The 20,403-nt window shown below is 39.7% G+C and overlaps 1 long non-coding RNA gene across 1 annotated transcript; it reads right to left on the bottom strand.

Moving 5' to 3' along the window:
* Positions 1–4,561: 4,561 nt before the first annotated feature.
* On the bottom strand, positions 4,562–16,638 carry LOC108496266. The gene is made up of 5 exons (XR_001874405.1): positions 16,545–16,638; positions 14,904–14,945; positions 10,629–10,700; positions 5,565–5,757; positions 4,562–4,699 (listed from the first exon to the last, which is right to left on the bottom strand). It is a non-coding gene; the product is annotated as an uncharacterized LOC108496266 (long non-coding RNA).
* Between the last annotated feature and the right edge of the window lie 3,765 nt (positions 16,639–20,403).

Here is a 20,403-nt window from a genome sequence, read left to right as displayed (position 1 = left end):
CCCCACATCGTGGGCACTGCAAAACAGTACCAATCCGGGAAACAGCAGTGCAAGACTGCACTGCCCAACCCTTCACAGGCGAACTAGTGATGGGGGGAAAAGGTGGAGAGGAATTTACTACTTCTTTTTAAGTGTTGCAACCACTCTTCTCTGCCACATGGAGCACAGAGGGGGGTAGAGACATACTTCTGACCCCCCTTCTGCCCCCACCTTCCCCGCCTCCTCTCTGAAGAGTTGCTCCTGTGTTCCCTGGAGCAAAGAGGCTGTGATTCTTGGCAGACTTCACGTCAGTTACTCAGGTCAGGGGGAAGTCATTACTTCCTCCTCCCACACTGCTCAGTCTTGTTAGGTTAGGACAAGACTTTGCAAGACATTGCCCAATATTTGCAATGTGTCTTTCCCATAAAGGAAGAAACTAAAATGTGTCATAAACCTTAAAATTACAGAAAATGACGCTGCTTGGTTGATAGGTGAAAAGGTACCAAATTATAATAAATAGGGAATTTGAATATAGTTGTGGTTATGGCTCTGATCTGGGGATGGGGAGAACTTGAATGTTCTTCTTGACCATGCCTCAAAATTCTTTTGATTTTTGTTTAGGCTACTGAGATGCTGGTTTTTTTGCTGTTATTGCCCTCATATTTCAATAATTACATGCCACTTAGCTCCCTTTTTTGGTAGATTCAGAAACCCTATGACAAAAAGAAGGGCCTTTATTTTTCCAGCTGAAATGAGATTATCCACCTTGGAAGGAGAAGTGAAAAATTTGCTGTGTACTCTGTGCCTTTGTTGTAAAGCAGTCTGAGACAGTGAACAAACCCTCACTATTGTTGTAAAGCTTTCTTTATCAAATACAGTTAGCATTAAGACTACAACAACAGCAGTAAAACTACAAGGATCTTTTGTCACAGAAATAACACTGGGATCTAGGCTACATGTTTAAGGGAAAAGAGAAAAATAGGTACTGAGCCTTCTATCCAAAGATTATTTCTCTTGGATAATTACATTCCCCATTATCACCATAGAATTAAGTAATATAATAATAGCCTTTAATTTCTTACTACTCTAAGTAATGTGAGCCCCACGAGGAAGGACAACCACAAGAAGAGCACACAGAAATCATCTAAGGAAACACAGGCTGCCTGCTGGAAAGGGAACTCTGCACTGGTATCATGCTCACTGTGGACTCTTTCCTCTTAAAAAGGCAGCCCCCATCTTATACATAAATAAAATTTTATAAACTTGGGAATTTCATCACACACCTGCTCTATCCTTAGAAAGTAATAAAAGCCAAACAGGCTTTACAGTATGGTGGCCTAAATTCTCTCTCCCTGAAATTCCTCCTTCTATTCCCACCATCCTATAGGAAAATTCTGGGTCCTGATACAGTATCAGACAGCAGACAGCTAAGCAACCACCTAGCTACACAGCACCACTAGTGGCAGGGCCTGCTCTGAAGGAGTTAACATCAAAATCTTGGGCTCTCGGTTTTCCCATGAGCAAGGCACTCCAAAGCTGACTCGTGTTTAGAGTTCATTCCTGTTGATAATACTGCCATACCTTTCCAAAGCTTTCAAATTAATAGCAATTGCATGGGGACATTGCTGCATGTTGGTCACACCTCCCCATTTGGAATACTCTGTCTTTTCCGGGTTATAAAGATTGTGTGTGTTGATGTTGTTCTTAAATGCTTGGAGGAGCTGGATGCCATTTCTAATGGTATGCTATTGCAATGCCACTGCAGCAGACTGAATAAGCTTTCAATAATAAGCACTGACACTAACATAAATATTTGTGGTTATGCTTCCCATTTTTTCCTTATAGGAAACAAGTTAAAATTTTGAAATACTTCAGTGATGTGATCAGTGGACAGTAGTGGGAAAAAATTTCTCCAAAATTGAATTGCAATCAAAATAAGGAAGGAAGATCTGAAAGACCAGAAAATATTTTTGTTAATCAGGATATGGCACTTTCCAACATCTGGATGTCAAAGCAAGTGTTTTGAATTCAATACTATTAACATGTGTCACTTAAATGAATTTTTTCCTTAAGAGTTGATTGGATGGTTACAATTTTTGGCAATGGTTTTGCAGTCTGTTGCTTACATTACCTGACCCATGGTCTGTTTGTCTTATGATGTCTGTGGGAAAACAAAACAAAACAAAACAAAAACCAGTCCCCCCCCTTCCCAGTCCCCAGTCCTGAAAATAGCTCAGGACCCAGAAAAAAGCTCTAGGACTGAGTCTCATCCTCTCAGTGAACCATTTTGACCGGGGGGGGGTAACCTCATGGGATTTATGCTGCTTTTGTCTATGACATCATGTAACACCAAATGAGAAAGTATCTGATTCTTCTGAATATCAAAGAGACATGATTAAACAGAATATAAGAGCCTGGGAATGTAGAAAAGAAGTTTGAATAGGAGGTCAGAGAAAGATCAGGCATCAGCTCTTGCTCTCTGCAAAATGATAAAACTAACAGGGAGTAGTGACTCAGCTTCCCCTGATCAAAAAGCTCCTTTCTTTGCAGTGTAAACAACTGTAGTCGTGTTCTTGAAATCCCAGACTGAAACATCAACCAATGCTGGAAAATAAGATTCTCCAGAATGCCTTCCCTATCCCAGGCATAACCTGTGGCTGATGTTTCAAGGGGATTTTATTCCCCGTGACTGGGATTCACTGTCTAAAAGAGGCTGTTGCATGAGTAGAAGGGGAAAAAGTTTTGTGTGTGGACTGTGACCTCAAGAGTGTGAAACAAATATTTTGTTTCGAATCATCCCTTAACCCATTTCAGCAGTAAATTGAGTGACCAATTGGTATTATAAACCAAGAAAAAAAGTAGGAAAGTGTGGCTTTGGAGGAATGAATAAAAAATGAAGCTAACAAAAAATAAGCCTTCCAAGCTAAAGCTTAGTGTCTAATTTTTTGCTGAATAACTTATTTTGAAGAATAAGAGACTCTTGCTCTTGCCAGGTCCCTGCAGCTAGATTTTACAGCTACAATGAACAAGTATGCATCTGTGTAAATGGTCTTTAATTTTCTTTTTACATCATATTTACACTGCTCAGACAGTAAAACTGCTGAATGTTTTAATTAGCACTCCCATGGCTATGAAGTCGTTTGAAATTTTCAGGCGGTGTGAAAAGGCTGGCACACAAATAAAGGCTGCAGTCGCTAGATGCTCACAAAGGGGGCGAGATGTTTAAAGTGCACCAATTGTGTTTGTTTTGGGCTCGGGACGGGCCGTAGCGTGGCGAGTGACAGATTCCTCGGCCCTTACACACCGTGCTCACGGGCCCGACCCACAGCGTGGGCAGTGTACCCTGGAAAGGTGCTGGGTCCGACAGAACGGCTCTGAGGAGCAAGCACCGCTCAGCATGAGCTCAGGGTTGCAAAGTCAGGCACGGCGAGAGCTGTAGGACCGTTCCTGCTCGAGGATTATTTCGCCAGCGTTCGTCACCTGCCGAAGCAGAGGTGGGGAAAGTTTCGCTCTCAACGTTTTCAGAAATTCCCCGGTGAGGCTATTAAGAGGAAATCAAGTAGTTTGAATGAAATGAAAACTTTCCACGGAATCCCTGTTTTTATTAATGTAATTTTAATGTAATTTTCATAGACTTGTAGGATAAATGAGGCTGGAAAACACCTCGGGAGGTCATAGAATCCAACCTCATTAAGAGCAGTATTTTGCATGTAAATGTGGAGCTGGCAAAACCTGCTGGCTGCAGAGTATCTCCTGTCTTTGTTTATTTGTAGAACACATAAACTGTGCAAACTGTCTAACACCGGCCTGTCAATTCATTTCAGCCACAATCCAACCCCTGGGGAGGAGAGCAGCTCCTCTGCGGTGGTTGGCCTCTGTGTTGAATCTATCAACACAGTCACTAATTACCAGAGAACTGTACCACTGGAAGAAGACTGCAAGAGATGATCTAATGCAACCGCTGTATTGAGGCAAGAATCAAGAATCTTAATGCGATGTGGGCTTGCTGTATTTGCAATGTAGACATTTGTACCCAAAGGTCTAAACTGAAACCATGACTGGATCTGTGACTTTTTATAGTGTTCCTGGAGCTTTCATAGCTTAGATAATAATCTGGCAACAACTGATTGCTCTTAACTTGGACTCAGCATCTCCTAAAGCAGCAGTCTTTCACTTGGTATTGGAGAGAAAATAGAAAATGTTGGGACACAGCAAGTAAATATGCTCAGGGACTTGAGAAAGCTGTTTAAAAAGATGAGAATTTATTAAATTTATAGTTCAGGTGAGAGCTAGAAATAGTATGGCATAAAATTAAAAAAAAAAAAAAGAGGAAAAGCGGAGGTGAAAGAAACTAAGATGACAAATAGTGACAGAGAAAAGATTTTCCCTGTTTTCGTCAAAACAAACTAACAGATCATTAGGAGGACACAGAGGGGATTGTACTGCAGAGGGTATTTGTCACTTCTGTGAGGTGAGGTGGTGTTAGGGTGAGATTTGATCTGAAGAACAACAGGCCAAAGAGCAAAGAAAAAACTTAAAAATCTTCTGAAGAAACCCCCAGTTTCATTAAAATTACATGTTTGGTAGTTTGGAATCTCAAGTTTTAATGTAATTTCATTGTTCTATCTGAATTCTGGTTTGAGGTCAGCTTCTGGTTCTTGCCATCTTGTGGTGTGGTGATGCACTGCGACATCCTTCAGCTCCTCTGCAGATACAGCAGCTGTAAAACAATGAGCTTTCATAAAGGTCTCACGGAAGAAAAAAAAAGACCATTTCTTTGGTGATTCCTTTCTATAATTTGCAGTCTTTTTGCTGGGTTTAGGGGTTCATTTAAACTCTGTTTCTTTTTTTGTTTCCCCAGTTCTTAGCAGGAGTCCATGCCATTCCCAGTCTGGAACCTGAGCCTGACAGAAAGGACCTCTGTTTCCAGCCTGATATCTTGGGCCATTTCCTACTTGCATGGGTACAGAGTCTCCACACTCTTCTTCTTGAAGCTGTACTTGGAGTTGAAAAAACTCCAGTTCATCATATCCTTCACTGAGGCCATTTTTAAAATAGTCCTTTAATGGTAGCTGTACAGCTCCTGTCCTTCCTCTTTTATCCTACCCTTCCTATCCTTCCAAGGACCACACACTTTTAAGCAGGAGATACTCAGAGAGAGATAGCAGACCTTTGGAACCTACAGGCTTTAAAGGGAACCACTATACTGTTGCAATGCTCTTTATTGCAGCAGTCCACATACAGGAGCCAAGTCCCACAGAGTTACCACAGGTGTTTCCTATTTTTAGTATTCTAAATACAGGGCATGTGTGCTGTTAGTGACATGCTATTGTGCTTCAAGGTGCTGGAAAATGATTAATGTATAAGGGTGTCTAATGCTAGCTTCTGATCCAAGTTCACTGACTTTCAGTTAACCAGTTAGAAGTCATGTCTCGTGCATGTCTCGTCTCAGACGTTTCCAATCATAGTAAGAGTTGAGCATTTTTGACACTAGGGTCCTCTCTCTCCCAGTTTGCCAGAATGATGACTTCATTCTGAGCTTGAAGAACTTGAAGGTCAGTCAAAAAGATGTCTAACTGGTTTACCTAAGGCTGGCTGGTTCTGGCTGTCCTCGCTACCTGATAAGCCTGGGATCCAGTGACAAAGAACCTGAGTGTAACATGTCTGCAGAGAGGGTGTAGTCCTGTTTCACAGGATTCCAATAATGACTTGAGACTTTTTTTTCCCAGTTATATTGAGAAAAAAAAAAAAATCCTCCGGTGTCTTCAGTTTGCAGACCTGATGGGGAAAAAGTACAAGAGAGGGAAAAAGAAATTGATGAGTTAAATCTAAAAAAAAAAAAAAAAAAAGCAGACCTGATGGGGAAAAAGTACAAGAGAGGGAAAAAGAAATTGATGAGTTAAATCTAAAAAAAAAAAAAAAGAAATGATTGTGCACTCACAGTTCATGTCAAAGTTTCTTTTTTTTGCTTGCTTGCTTGCTTGTTTGATTTTTTAAAAAAAAACAACCAATAACAATAACAACAAAACCAAACCACAACTGAGAGACAGACGAAACTATGAATAAAGAAGAAATTTCTTTGCTATAGGATTTTGATGAAATTCAGAAGTTATATTTGGATACCTGAATATTGTGCCTCTGTGTGTATCCTTAGGAGGATTTAAGAAAGCTTGTACTGGTTGTTGTTGGAGATGGAACATAAAATCATAGAATAAATCATAGAATGATTTGTGTTAGAAGACACCATCTGGCTCCAACTCCACTGCCATGGGCAGGGACATCTTCCACCAGACCAGATTTCTCAATGTCCCGTCCAGCCTGGCCCTGAACACTGCCAGGGGTGGAGCATCTACAACTTGTCTGGGCAAAGTGTTCCAGTGCCTTAAAATATATTGCACTTTACACTGTCTGATATGTAAAAACCCACTTGAGTGCTAGTAGATCATCTGAGGAGAATTTAACCTTGTTTCTCCAAAATTTTTGTGTTCAGGAAGTGTTTTTTTCTTGCAGCTGGTATGAATTTTAGCTTTGGTGAATTTGTCATCCTTTTCATGAAAAAGGTTGTTGGTGAATAACAACACCATTTCTAAGCTAAAATGTGCAGTGCAAAAATGAGGCACTGAAACAGCAGCTCTTTCCTTCCAGTGGCAAACACACACCATGAGCTTTGTGCTAACTGGTCAGAGCCATACAGAGACCAGGAGCTGCACAGACAAATATAATGAAGAGCTAAGGTTTTGTGCCTGACAAAGGGAAAGTCTGAAAAACAAAAGGACTGTGGGTTGTCTTCCCATTACATCAAGAACTGCACTCAACAGCCACAAGGACTAAGAGTGCCCTGCACTCTCAGCCTGCCTACATACACATATAGGATGTTCAGTACTGCCCGTCTCCTTCCCACTTCCATCTATTCGGGTTTTTTCCACAGTCTCTGTAAATGTTTGCTCTAGAGAAGACTACTCAAGCTAGGGAAAGACAAGGGTAGAGTATGGGAAATGGTGAAATAAAACCTATCCTCACACAAATTTGCCAAAGACTCCCTACAAGACACAGCTGCTTGATAATACGTGCTAGAAGTCTGGATCATAACATACAGGCGCAGACACACACACACACACACACACACAAAGAGAGAGAAAAGAGTGGCTACATACCAAAGTGTGAAAGAGTCAGATATAGAAAAAAGGCTAACAAAAAGGAAAATAGAAACCATGTTAAAAACTGGTTTCCTTTCAGAGTTTTGACTAATATCTGGAGGCCAACAATGAGTATACCACATCAGAGACCCTTTTCACCTTGCCCGAAGTAATGAGCTCATGTTTGCAGATTGCCTAACACTTTGTTTTCAAGCCAGAAGTATCAGATTTACACTCAAGTAACAAATTGTTACAATGTGGGAAGAGGTTATGGACAAAGTACAAATCTGTGGGATGCTTTAACCATCTACGATTGTGCTTATTAGACCATGTAACAGAAAAGGAGCCGATCCTAAGAGCCATAGCTCCTATCAGGGGAAAGACGGAATGGTGCAGTGCCATTCCTTCCCTGATTCATCAGGATATTTCATTAATGCAAAGTAACTATATATGTATTTAAAAATGCTTTTAGTTATCTTCATGGAGTTCCTCACTTTAATCATAAGTAAGCATAGTTTTGGATGTTGTGGGGAAAAATACACTGGGTACCTTCTTCCAAAATGAGTATTTGCCTTTTCTGCTCCTTGGTTAGATGAAGCACTGAAAACAAGCTCCAAGACCCCAGCTGCTGTCTTCTTTGAAGGCAGGAGCCTATGGATGCACTCATGAGTATATGTGTGTTTTCCCTATTCATCTCACTCATCTACTCATCTATCTGCTTCAGTCTCCAGTTCTCTGCTAAACCTGTCAGAGTTAAATTAAAGGAGAACTTGGACTTAAATGAAGATTATCCAGTTGTTTTAAGATAGACCAGCTTTTAGTAGATCCTATTTGATAATTCAACATTCAGTGCCTCCGTATATCTTCAGTAACTACCTAAGAGGAAGAGTCACTATGGGGTTTCCAAGGAAAAGTGAACATTTTAATATATTTTAGGTAAGAACTGTGACATGATAATCTCTCTACTTGTCTTCTGCCTTGGTAAGCATGGTAAGTATTTTGGAGGAAATTGAATTAATTGACTTAGCATCTGTTTCTGCAAATATTTTTTGCTATACAGTTGTGTGTCTTTAGGGGCACTGCTTCCCTATGTACTGAAAATCCTTTCTTCCCCTGTTTTAATTACTGATTGGAGATGATTGCTGTAAATACATGAAAACCTGAGTCACTTTCTTCATTTTATAGTTTGAAAAATACTTCTCTAACCATGGCTCAGAAAAGTTTAAAAGGTAATTAATTTTTTTTTTAGTGTAGACACTGGAAAATATTTAAATCAGTGCTCCTTCCACTCTCTTTCTCCCCTTCAACCCCCCTTGCTTACTTTCTTTCTTGATATCTTATTGAACAGGAAAAGGGAGGGGGGGAAAATGCAGGGCTTGGAGAAAAGAATCAAAGTGATGAGGTAAAAATCCTCTTTGCATATTCTTTCCCTGTTTCCATTCCCCCAGGGTCCTTGAAGGCAAAGATAAAAGTATCTCAGATGGCCAACAAAGTGTCTCTGCTTGATTTTACTGAAAGGGAGAACATGAGACAAAACAGACTCCAGTGTGGTTGCCATTTAAATTAGCTATAGAAAATTGTGATGACAGTCTCAGTTAATTAATAAATCATTATTACAATTTCATATATTAATATTCTGAATACAATGAAAAGTCTACATGTCTTTGAGAATACTGCACATGCCAAATACTGCTTTGTTATAAGTCATTCAACAGATGATTTCCTTCTGTTAACGATATTCTTCAGAAAACAATTTAATGCTTCAGAGGAAAAAATGTATATTCTACAGTCCTGCCATAAAGAATAGAATTTGGGAAGATTTCCTGAATTTAGCTTCTTTGCTGCAGGTTCAGAAGGCTTTTTTCATTTCACAGCTGAATTGGCTCAGTGACTCTTCTGAGCAGTTTAAGAGAGCAGTGTCTATTGTTATTTATTTTTTATCTCCAGTACCATGTACTTGCCCTATGGAATTAGTGAGAGCAGCGTGATGCTCCTCACATTTGGTTAAAACCTGGTGGTAATAACGCCAAGGTCATGGGTTCAATCCTGTGTATGGTCCATTCACTTAAGAATTGGAGTTGATGATCCTTGTGGGTCCCTTCCAACTGAGAATATTTTTGATTCTGTGATATTCACCTGGTGAAATACCCTCATTGTCCTGCTTTTACTGACCTTCCTCTTACAGAATCTCTACACTCTACTCTCCAGTAAAATCCCTCTGCATCTTTGTTTGGCTTCAAAGAGCTGCTTGAGGTGAGAAAGGCTTTGGGTTGAGCTGGGCATCTCCATGAGAGCAATTCATTGTTATCGATGATGGATTTTGATGATGTGTGAGGCCCACACAAAAATAAGAAAAAGAAATGTATTTTTGGTCCTTTGGAAATACTTTATGTAGTTTGAAATCAAGTGTTCCAATGAATTATCAGATTCTTAAAATGTAAATAAATGAATAAATAGATAAAATTAGTTTAAAAAAATCCAGAATTAAATATTTTGGATTGTTCAAAATTCCACTCCCCGTTAATTTTGTTAAAATTGTTTATCAACAGAGACTTGAATTTGAAGGGGATTTTCAATCTCCTGAAACTCAATATTTTACTACCTTTTTGTTTTGAACACTGTTGTCTTTAGAAAAGCTGCTAAAAGTTGGAACACATTTTCATGATTCTAAGTGAGCAAAACGTTTAGTAGTACAATCTTAAACTGCTCCATTTAACTGGCATTGCAAAATGTTCCACAGTGCTACATACCAAATACTAAAAAAAAAAATAATAACTCTTGCTTCTTGCAAACATAACTTAGCCTGTACCATACTGCATATTATTCTGGCTACATTGCCTCTATATCTGAGATAATTCAATTAAAGCAGTCTTGAGTATCTCCACAGTCCATCAAGCAAAAATATTTGAGGAGCAAGCTGAGATGTAATCCTCTTCTCTTACTCCTGGAAAAATTGGAAATTCTTCCACTGAAATTAGTACAGTAAATATAGTGTGAAGTATCTCCTCTGAGTTAAAAAACCTGGCCCAAGGTTTCTGAAATCTTTGGGTGAAGTCTCAAAGTGAAGGGCACCATATATAGCTAATATAATTTGGTGAAATGCAAATATATCACTGCAGTGGCATTCAGCACGTAGATCACAGCTCCCTATTACAATATGCCAGGAAGCCCTGGAGGTAGGCAACCCTTTCAAGAACACATTTCATCCCTAATCCTGACTCTTCCTACCTTCCCTCTTCATTGCCTCAGTGGTTTGAGTGAGCTGTAGCCTTGACAAAGAACATGTTTGGATAATTGTTAGCTGGGTACTCTCAAATAGTTTTATAACATCAAGCTAATAAATTTACCACCACTAAGGGACTTTTCAAAACAAACATTTCTTAGGAACAAAAAGGTCTTGAGGATGAGTGATGAAATAGCTAGTATTTTCTGAGGAATCAGAAAGAAAGATAAATTCATCCAGAAATCTGTTGTTAGTGGAAAAAGAAATTCAAATTTCAGATAAACTCTTACCATACGCAGAACAAATTGAACTGCAAAGTTGTTTCATGGAAGGATAAGGCCTGTATTATAAAGCTGTGAGACCTAACAAAGAGAAATGATTCTCATTATGATCTGTCCACAGTAAAATAGCATCACATGAGTTATTATCAACATTTAACTTCATCCACATGATACCTCTGGTTTTGTTCTTGCATGGCCTCTGACTGTATATACTTCACTGCTTCATTGGGGAAAAACAGAAAAAAACACAAACTTTGTACTTTCTCAGCTGTCAGAAAATAAAATTCTTAACTTTTTGCTTTTGTGGTTTTTTTTTTATTTTTTTTTTGGCTCAGTGAAACCATGACTGGCTTCTGTTCCTAGCCCTGCAGAAGAGCTCTGGGGATACCCACACTCTCCTCTTTTGTATGGAAAAAAAGGCTCTATATTCAACCCCAAGAAGTTCGCACGTATGATGATGATTTCATATGAAAATAACTTAAACTGTAGCACCTTCTTCATTCTCAGGTGTTATGTGTGCACAAGTGGGTTGTATGCCAATGATTTCTTTACTGAGAAGTAAACTTTAGATCATCTGTCTCCAAGAGAGAATACTGCAGATTGACAATATTAAATTTCTTTAAGAGGTGAAACAAAATACATGGGCTTATAGAAGGATTAGAAAATTATATCCCAGCTGGAAAATTTTATGGGTACAGAAAAAATTGTGTGAGTGAAATACCAGTATCATAAAATAAATAACAGGAAATATGGTAATTTATGTGATAGAGAAAATTGTCACTTTCAGAACTGCCAGAAAATCAACAGCATTTCACCCATTTGACTTCAGAAGTGAACTTAGACCTCAGAGGCTTAAAAATATATGAAGAGGAGTGAAATGAAATAAGAGCTCATGAATCCAATATAGATTTAGAAAGAAGAAAGCAGTCTGTGCTGAAAGAGTTTTATGGAAGTTTGGAATGCATGTAATCAGAATTTAACTTATTCCTGGAAAGTGATTTAAAATACGCCAGATAAATTCCATTCTGCAAGATGAACAATTAATGGGGCTCCTAATTTAGAAAGCATCTCAATTCAGAAATGGCCTTTAAGCCTGTTTAACCTTAATCATATGTGGAAAACCCACTGAACTCAGCTGGAAATTAAATGCGAAAAACAAGAGAAGGTCGAGTAAGTCTACTCAGTAGTTTGCATTACTAATACTTTGTATTTCTGGAGATCCTTGAATCTCCTCAGAAAAGGGTGCTTCACAAATACTGCTGACTAACCAGTACAGTTTCCATCTGACAGGCCACAGAGTTAGGAAAGGAGAAGCAGGGGTGCAAATCCCTGAGACAGCCCAAGTGCAGCTACCTCTTCCCTGTTACAGTAGACGTGGAACAAAGACGCCATCTCACATTGCATGACCTTGCAATGCCCAGTAATTGTTACCCACCCTTAGACCATAAGGACGATCCTACCGCTGCTAATTTCTATTTTAAGTGCAGTGGAATGCTGTGGTCACGCTGATACCGCTCTGCAGACGCTGCTGGCAAGTGATAGCATAACATTTAATGACAATTACTGCATGTATAGAAATGATACTGGCCACTGGGAAGCAGTTGTTGTAGGAATGTTGCTCCTGCTCTTGCAGTTGCTCTAAAGCCTATTAGAAACTGCATTTTCCCATTTTTATCCTGACGTTTGTGTAATTTTAGCTTCTACATTTTGGCAAATACCGCCATATATTTTTGGCTCACCCCTAAGTTATCTGAAGCAGAGCAGTGTGATTCCAGGCAGAAGAAGGCAGAATTGTCTCAGAATAACAAGCAGATTTTTTTTAATGCAGTGCAAATGGTTCATACATTATTTTTGCATGAATCAGACATTTATTTTCTAAAGGGAGACAGGGTGGGGGGAAGGAGGACAAAATCTTTTACTTAAGTCCTCTCATAGTTCATTGCTGAATATCAGCTATAGTGACAAGCCAATGTATGCTAGGCTTCTTGGTTATTGTGCTTTTGAAGATTAGCTGTTTTGAGTCATGAGGGTGTGTTACCTCACCCCAATTACAGAACTCCAGTAGAAATAGTAAAAACAGGCAGCATGAAGGAAGAAAGGGGAACTTTTCTAGTATTCACAGGACATTCACATGAGCTGCATGGGCAGGATGAAATCATTCAATTGCCAAGAAACAAAAGCAAGTAGAAAATGAACAACTGTGAAATAAAAGGAGTCCTACAAATGCTAGAAGATGGAGGCTGACTTGCTTTTATTCTGTGACCTTTCTTTGTGTTGTACTTTCAACCGTAGAACTCTACAGACAAGATGGCACCAACTAAACCTAGAAAATGAATAACTGCCAAGATAATCCAAAGAATAATGAGGTTGCAACAACTGCAAAGATGCAAAGAAAACTGATGTCAGTTATCTCTTCACAGAGCTCAGTGAGAAGGAATCAAATGCTTAGTCTTTAAAATGAATGGGTTTAAAACCTGAGATCACAGTTTGGCTTATCAGGACATGCTGATGTACAGGATTATGCAGAAGTCATATGCTTGAGTCTTTGCATATGTTTAATTTTGGGAAATTTGTTCTGTAGCACATTGTATCACTCTTACACTGAGGGGAGAAAACTTGCTATTTGCAGAGGGCTATTTGAATTAAACTTTTAAAGTAGAAGGAATGTCAGTAGTAAGTCCGACTTTCTAATAAGATAGCTCTTTGGACTTGGTTGTGACTTGTATTGAAAGATTGTATTGAAAGTGTGTTTTAAAACAGGCCTTGGACCTTGATTGCTGGGAGAGGACTTCTTACAGGAGATGTTCAAGAAGGTCAGGGAATGGATGTAGGCTCGGCCCTCTCCCAACCTCTGACCATCATGGTTGACCCTAGAAAGGTCAAGAACTACCAGTATATGTTTATTTTAAAGGACTACCCTTACAGAAAAGGAAAAGAACAGCACATGCCAGTGGCACCTCAGAGAAATATCCCCTTTGCATGTATCCCTGGGGACTGCAGCACACTGTTGCTGCAGTCCCAGCCGTCACAGCGTAGTCCTAATGGTTTTGTGCTGTCCCTGACTGAATATTGATGAAGATCAATCCCCACCTCTATTGCTTTGTTTCCTAGTGTCAGTTCTATTTGGAGGCTTATGATACTGACTATTGTTCCAGATACTGGAATCATGGTATTACATGAGAACATTTGCTTTCATTTCAAGCGTAGTACTATATCCATTTGCATAATCCATAGGCTGCACCAGGTGCTGTGCCATTAAACAAGCGTATGGAGCACAAACATGAAGTATCTTAAGGGCAGACAATTAGAATGATCTCTTGCAACATAAGCACATCTGCAATAACCCTGCTTCTTTTATCTTCTTTGGGAGCTCTTCTAAACATGTGCCCAACTGCTGAAGCAGACAGGAATCTGTCTTTTTATCTGTGCTTTGAAATCCCACTTCCCAGCATCCTAGCAAACTCAGTAGCTGCCAGGGAGAATTGTGGGGAACAGGTGTCTGGTCACCAGCAACGACACTGCAGGAACCATGGATAGAAAGCAGAGGCTGTTGTGATGATGTGCACCCTTGAGCAGCCTGCTTGGGTTAAGATTTACTGTAACAATAACCTTTGTCCCTCACTAGCACACTTCTTGTTCTGAGCTCATGCATGTTACAACACAGAAAAATATGTTGAGCTGAGCATTTGTAGGAGGCATGGGGAGAGGAGCTGTCTAAAAAAGTAATTTTAAAATGTCAAAAATAAGGTATCAAATGCAATGAACTCAAATATATTATTAATATGCTGACAAAAGTCCTTGCAGTTTCCACACTGATCTCACTGATTTTTTGGGCTCAACTCATAATTTTCAGTGTTTTTAAAGCTGACAGTATATATTCTTTCGTTATGTACCCTGACATTTTCTCCCCCGAGTGCTTGTACAAGAACAATTCCAATACACTGAATACAGTATCAAGCTTTTAAATAGGGAGTAGAAAAGAAGGAAAGAGCAGCTAATGAAAGTATGAACTCCTCACCAACGACGTGATCATCACTCCTCACCAGCCTTATGTTGGAGCATTTCTTCCTCAGGCTCATGACTGGACCAGGGATGGGGAAACGACACTATCCCATCAAGAAAGTCCTGGACATATGTCTACTGTTAGACCAGCACTACTTTGATTCCTAGGCTATGCTTAGAAGTGGCAATAACAGCAACCACAGAAAAATGGACCGGTCTATCCATACTGCCAGTCAACAGTTTATGAACACCATACTTTCTCTCAACCTTTTTACCCCTTACCGTATTACAGCTTCACTCCGGTGGCTTAATATGTCCAGTATTCTAAAATATAATCACAAAAAAAAAATAACACTGTTTAACGAGTTACGGCCTGAACCATGTAATCCACAGATAGCCATATGTCTGGGGAGATGACAGTTTAAGTGATGAGTTTTGTTGCATGTGTACACCATTCCTCAGGAACCTATCGCTTTGATTTAAAAGGTACAGTGCACTTGGCTTGTTCCTCCCAACATGTGCTAATGTTCTATGTTTTTTGCTGTAATAGATTACTTAGCAATTCATACAAATGTTTTGGAGTCAAATTGCTTTCCCATGTTTTATATTATGAACACTTGTTTGGGTCTGGTTCTGTGAGGAATTGTGTGCTTTCAACTGCCAATTAAAACCATGCTAATGGAAGGCACGTTGCACTTCACAGATGTGCAGTGCTATTGCAGGATCGGTCCCCTGGTGTAGACAGTGTGGATAATCTCTGAATGTGGAGCTAATACCAATGACTCATTAGAGGCACTGCACCAGATTATGAGAACACATAGAAGTAGCAATTCATTTTGTCAAGAACTGCAACGAAAAGATAGTTGTTTATTATTTATTTATTTGGCTGTGCACAGCCTAATTCCCATCTCTTAGTAACAACAAGGAAAATGTTTAGGTCTCAGCTTTTCTAGCGCTCATAAAATATGTATTTAAAACTCTGGAATGTACTTGTAAGACGTCATCTTTCTCATTCACTTCTAGTTTTTAACATCTCCATATTGATGGTATAGTGTATTTTACTATTCGTTAACGTGTTATCTTTTGGTAACGTATAAGCGAAGTTTTGAACTCCCTGTCATCACTGTACGCACATGTGTTTGTGTATGAGCATCTGAGTGCTTGAAATGGCCATGAACAGGACACTGTTTCCTTTCCAGCACTGGCAAACATCTCCTTCCTGACTCATCCAAGGTAATGGATATGCTAGGCTACATATTTGCAGCTCACTGAAGTGTGTATCTAAAGACCAAGGCCTTTGTGCTCACTGTTCACCTAAGTAAAACATATTGCTACTAGTTATTTCCCATCCATCCAACATCTAAAGGAGAGAGTTAAACTCACACCCAAGAGGAGTAGCTACAATTCCATGTTACTCCATGTATTGGTGGCTTTTGTCCCAGGCTGCTCTGGATACAGTAATTAAGTACTCAAGAAGAAAAGCACTGTGCAATGACTTAGTTAAGTAATTCGGAAATAGCTCCACGCTGACTTGTCCTTGTTCTGGGATAGTATTTGGAAAGTCTACACACCAAAATAAATTAGTTTTTTATTAGGTTAATGGAACTTAAATAATCATAGAATCTACTGAGAGGGAAGGGACCCACAAGGATCATCGATTCCAACTCCTGGCCCTGTGGAGGACACCCAAAGAGCCACACCATGTGCCTGAGAGCATTGTCCAAATGCTTCTTGAACTCAGACAGGCTTGAAGCTGTGACTACTTCCCTGGGGAGCCTGTTCCAGCGCCCAGCTACCCTTTGGGTGAAAAACCTTTTCCTAATATCCAACCTAAACCTCCCCTGACACAACTTCATGCCCTTTCCTTGAGTCCTGTCACTGGTCATGAGACTGAAGATGTTGGTACTTGTCCCTTTACTTTACCTTGTGAGGATGCTGAAGACCACAATGAGGTCTCCCCTCAGAATCTTCCTCTTGTTTAGACCTTATAGTGTCTCCAAAAGGAAAACTGGAATGCTGGTTTTGTTTCATCATCACTCCTTATATAGAACCATAGAATCATTAAGGTCTAAGATCATTGAGTTCAACCATCAGCCTAGCACTGCCTTGTTCACGACTAAACCACATCACCTAGTGCCAGTTCCACATGAGTTTTTGAACACTTCCAGGGATGGTGACTCCACCACTTCCTTGGGCAGCCTGTTCCAATGTCCGATGACTCTTTTAATGAAGAAATTTTTCCTAATATCTTATCAAAACCTTTCCTGGCGCAAGTTGAGAGCATTTATTCTCATCCTACAGCTTGTTACTAGGGAGAAGACACTGACTGCCACCTAGCCGAAACCTCCTTTCAGGCAGTTGTAGAGAGCAATGAGATCTGAGCCTCTTTTTGTCCAGGCTAAGCATAACCAGCTCCCTCAGCTGCTCCTCATAAGACTTGTGCCCCAAGCCCCTTCACCAGCTCCACTGTCCTTCTCTGGACAAGCTCTGGCACCTCAGTGGCCATTTTGAAACGAGGGGCCCAGAACTGGACACAGGTTTCAAGGTGTGGCCTCACCAGTGCTGAGTACGGGGGGAATATCTCTTCCCTAGTCCTGCCGGCCACATTATTGCTGATATAGGTCAGGATGCTATTGGCTTTCTTGGCCACCTGGGCACACTGCTGGCTCATGTTCAGCTGTCAACCAACATCCTCAGGTCCTTTTCTGATGAGCAGCTTTCCAGGAACTCTTCCCAAATTCTGTATGTTCCAACTCTCATCCCCATGAAACAATGAGACTTCTTTGGGTTCCTAGTTACAGCGAAGAAACCTAAGAGCTACCTGGAGAAGCAGCTAGCTCTGTTGAAAGTAAAGTAAAGTCGTTATTTGAATGGCTTATTGCTGGATTATGATTTTTGCCCAAGAGCCAAAAGATAAGATGAAAAAAAATCAGAACAACAGCTGGCAGGTACAGTGACTCGGTTGTGGTGCCAACCTTTGCAAAAGTAATAGGTAAATACGGAGCAGTTCACAAAAAAGAGTTTGAGGATGATTTTATCATGCTTGATGAACAAAAGAATGTTAAAAACTCAAAAGAGTAGTAAATAAAATGGTTAGAAGTGGATGACAATTTATCCACTATGCACTAAGTATCCCCATACATTACTTTTTACATGAAAGCAAGTTTGACTTTGATGTTAGTAAATAGATATGCACAGATATGATATTGGCTATGCAGTGCCACAGTGTAGCCCCTCAGCAGACTCTTCCATAGATTTTTAATGCATAGATGTCATGGAAGGCCATATAGGTCATTCTTATCCTGTATTAATATGTCCACCTCCAAGAAGTTTAAAACATGATTGAATATTTTTCCCTGAAACCATTTGTCATTCTATTCTGAAGCATCTAACTCTAATCCCTTTTTCTAGGTAGGGTTAACAGTCCTATTGAACAGAGTTACTGAAATTTCATAAGAAAGGTAGCATGGAAATATTTTTTACCATTTTTTAAAAACTTCCACCCTAATTTTATAAGTCCAAGAAATGCTGGAGTTTTATCTGTGTTAAGAATTATTGAAGGTTTTTACTTAAAAAAAGAAAAGATTCAAATTACTGGAAAAATTTTTCCCCTAGTTTTGGGAGGTGTTGCCAAGCGAATTTTGAGTTTTGAGTTTTAGGTGAATCATCTCATACTATCCTCCTGCCAATTCCAGAAGGAGTTTCAGAAGGAGTCTTGGTTCTGGTAGTAATGCTCTAAATATATATATCTATGTTAAATATACACAGACTCCCTGCGGCCATCACATATCATGTGGTTTATCCAAATCTGAAACTGACAAGCAGTAGTACGCACCTTCATATTACATTCCATGTAATGGGCGCCAGTGAACTGGACACTGTTGTGTCTGTGTCTGCTGTGGCTTTAGCTCCCACAGATAGAAGTAAACAATACCCAAGGCAAAGTCTGCAGAGACTGAGCTTCCATCCAGTCTTCTTTAATCTTCAGCCAGTTGGACAGCTTGGGAGTACTTCAAGAATCTATACTGTATGTGAAAGGGAATCCCATATCCTCGGGTTGTTTTCTTTTTTTTTTTTTTTTCTCAGTCATCACACTCTAGTCTTCGGGACATCACCCCCTTTTACTTTTTGTGTTTGTATATCTTCAGGTTTCATCAATCATTGGCACTTATATGTTTCCACATAGGGAAAATTTATGGTGAGAATTCAACATTTAGTACAAAGGGATTTCAATTAATTTTTGAATACTACAGAAGGCTAAGTTTTAGCCTTCTCTGATTATTACAGGGCTGCATAGCAAGCTGTCATCCTGTCTTTATTTCCAGCTCAGTTGCATCCCAGTGGTTGAATGTATGATCTGCTCATACACAAAAAGCTTGCCAGAGGCAAAATGTCTCCCAGCACGGGGACTCTTTTGTCCTGGATGTTCAAGATCTTGTAATGTCCCATCTCTGGACAATGTCCAGAACTCAGCATCAATACTCACTGCAGTCAAAGTCTTTTAGCTTTTTATTTTTAAGGTTTCATCCAAAAACATGTCTTCTGTAATTGATATTAGATACCTAAAAAATATGTATAGCACATATGTGAGTAGAATGGCGTCTCAGATCGCAATATAGCTTCATACTTAGGCTTGAAAATGTGCGTGAGTGCATCTTTGATCTGTGGGTGGCATTATGTATCCAAATGTGCAGTACAAATATTATTTATCCTTTCAGTCAAATCATTTATGACTATCTGACTTTAAAGAAAAGCCAACAAGATTCCAGTTTAAAAACATAGTATTCATAACTTCCCCCACTACCCCCCTGCCTCAAATCACTTTTCATTTTGCCAGACTCTCATTCAAATAGATTGTTTTGGAAGTTCTAAACACCTAACAGTTAATTTGTAATACATTCAGAGCACAAAACAATATATACAAGGAACTGTCTGATCTCTGCCAGGCAACTGAAGAATTGGAATTGCTGATAAAGTTGAAGAGAAAAGAATTTGCAAATAACATTTAATAAATTATTGGCTGGTTATATTAACCCTTTATATGTTGGTTGTTTAAACTACTTAAGCTAATGGTTCACATAGTTTCCTCTACAATGCAATGTATTTTTTGTCATAAAATTTAGTGTCCTCAAATTATTTTGCACATTATCAGACTGTTTAAGGTATTAAAGAGGATATTTAAAGTCATGAAGTGGCTGACAGCCATTTACCTCTGTAAAACAAACCTTCATTTTGTAGGGAAGGGGGTGACCGGCCGCCAGAGCAGCTGGGGAGAGGGGTTGGAGCGGCTGGGTCAGGGCATGGGTGGGAGGCTGCAAGGAAGGTTCTGGAGGAAGCCCTGTCTGCTGGTGACTCATCTCTCAGCATTCACCTCCCAGAGATGCTGATGAATGGAGTGCCAGAGTGGTATTAGGACACACAGTACAGGACTTGAGGCAACATGCTCATGACATGGATAACTGCACCCTGACTAGTAACCATTCATATGTACCTCTTGCTTTTTTTCAAGAAAATAAGTGTCCTGATTGTGCTACATTTAATGTATTTGCATTTGTCTATCTAAAATTAGCCTGTCCAAAATCACTTCTTTGGTCTGCGGAACAGCATTCAAGGTTCAGGAGTAGAGGTGCCTAAGGAGTCAGTGTAATTACACATTTTTGCTTGATCTCTACATCTAGATTGTTCCTAAAGACCTAATGGACCTGACCTCAGCACCACAGTTGCACAGCCACACTTGGTTTTGCAAACAGTGTAGTGGTAATGTACTCATAGGTGTACGTAG

The sequence above is a fragment of the Lepidothrix coronata genome, unplaced genomic scaffold (assembly GCF_001604755.1).
Source record: "Lepidothrix coronata isolate B3197 unplaced genomic scaffold, Lepidothrix_coronata-1.0 Scaffold38, whole genome shotgun sequence".
Classification (NCBI taxonomy): domain Eukaryota; kingdom Metazoa; phylum Chordata; class Aves; order Passeriformes; family Pipridae; genus Lepidothrix; species Lepidothrix coronata.
The sequence above is the reverse complement of the archived record's forward strand: the minus strand, read 5'-3'. Positions and strand labels throughout refer to the sequence as shown.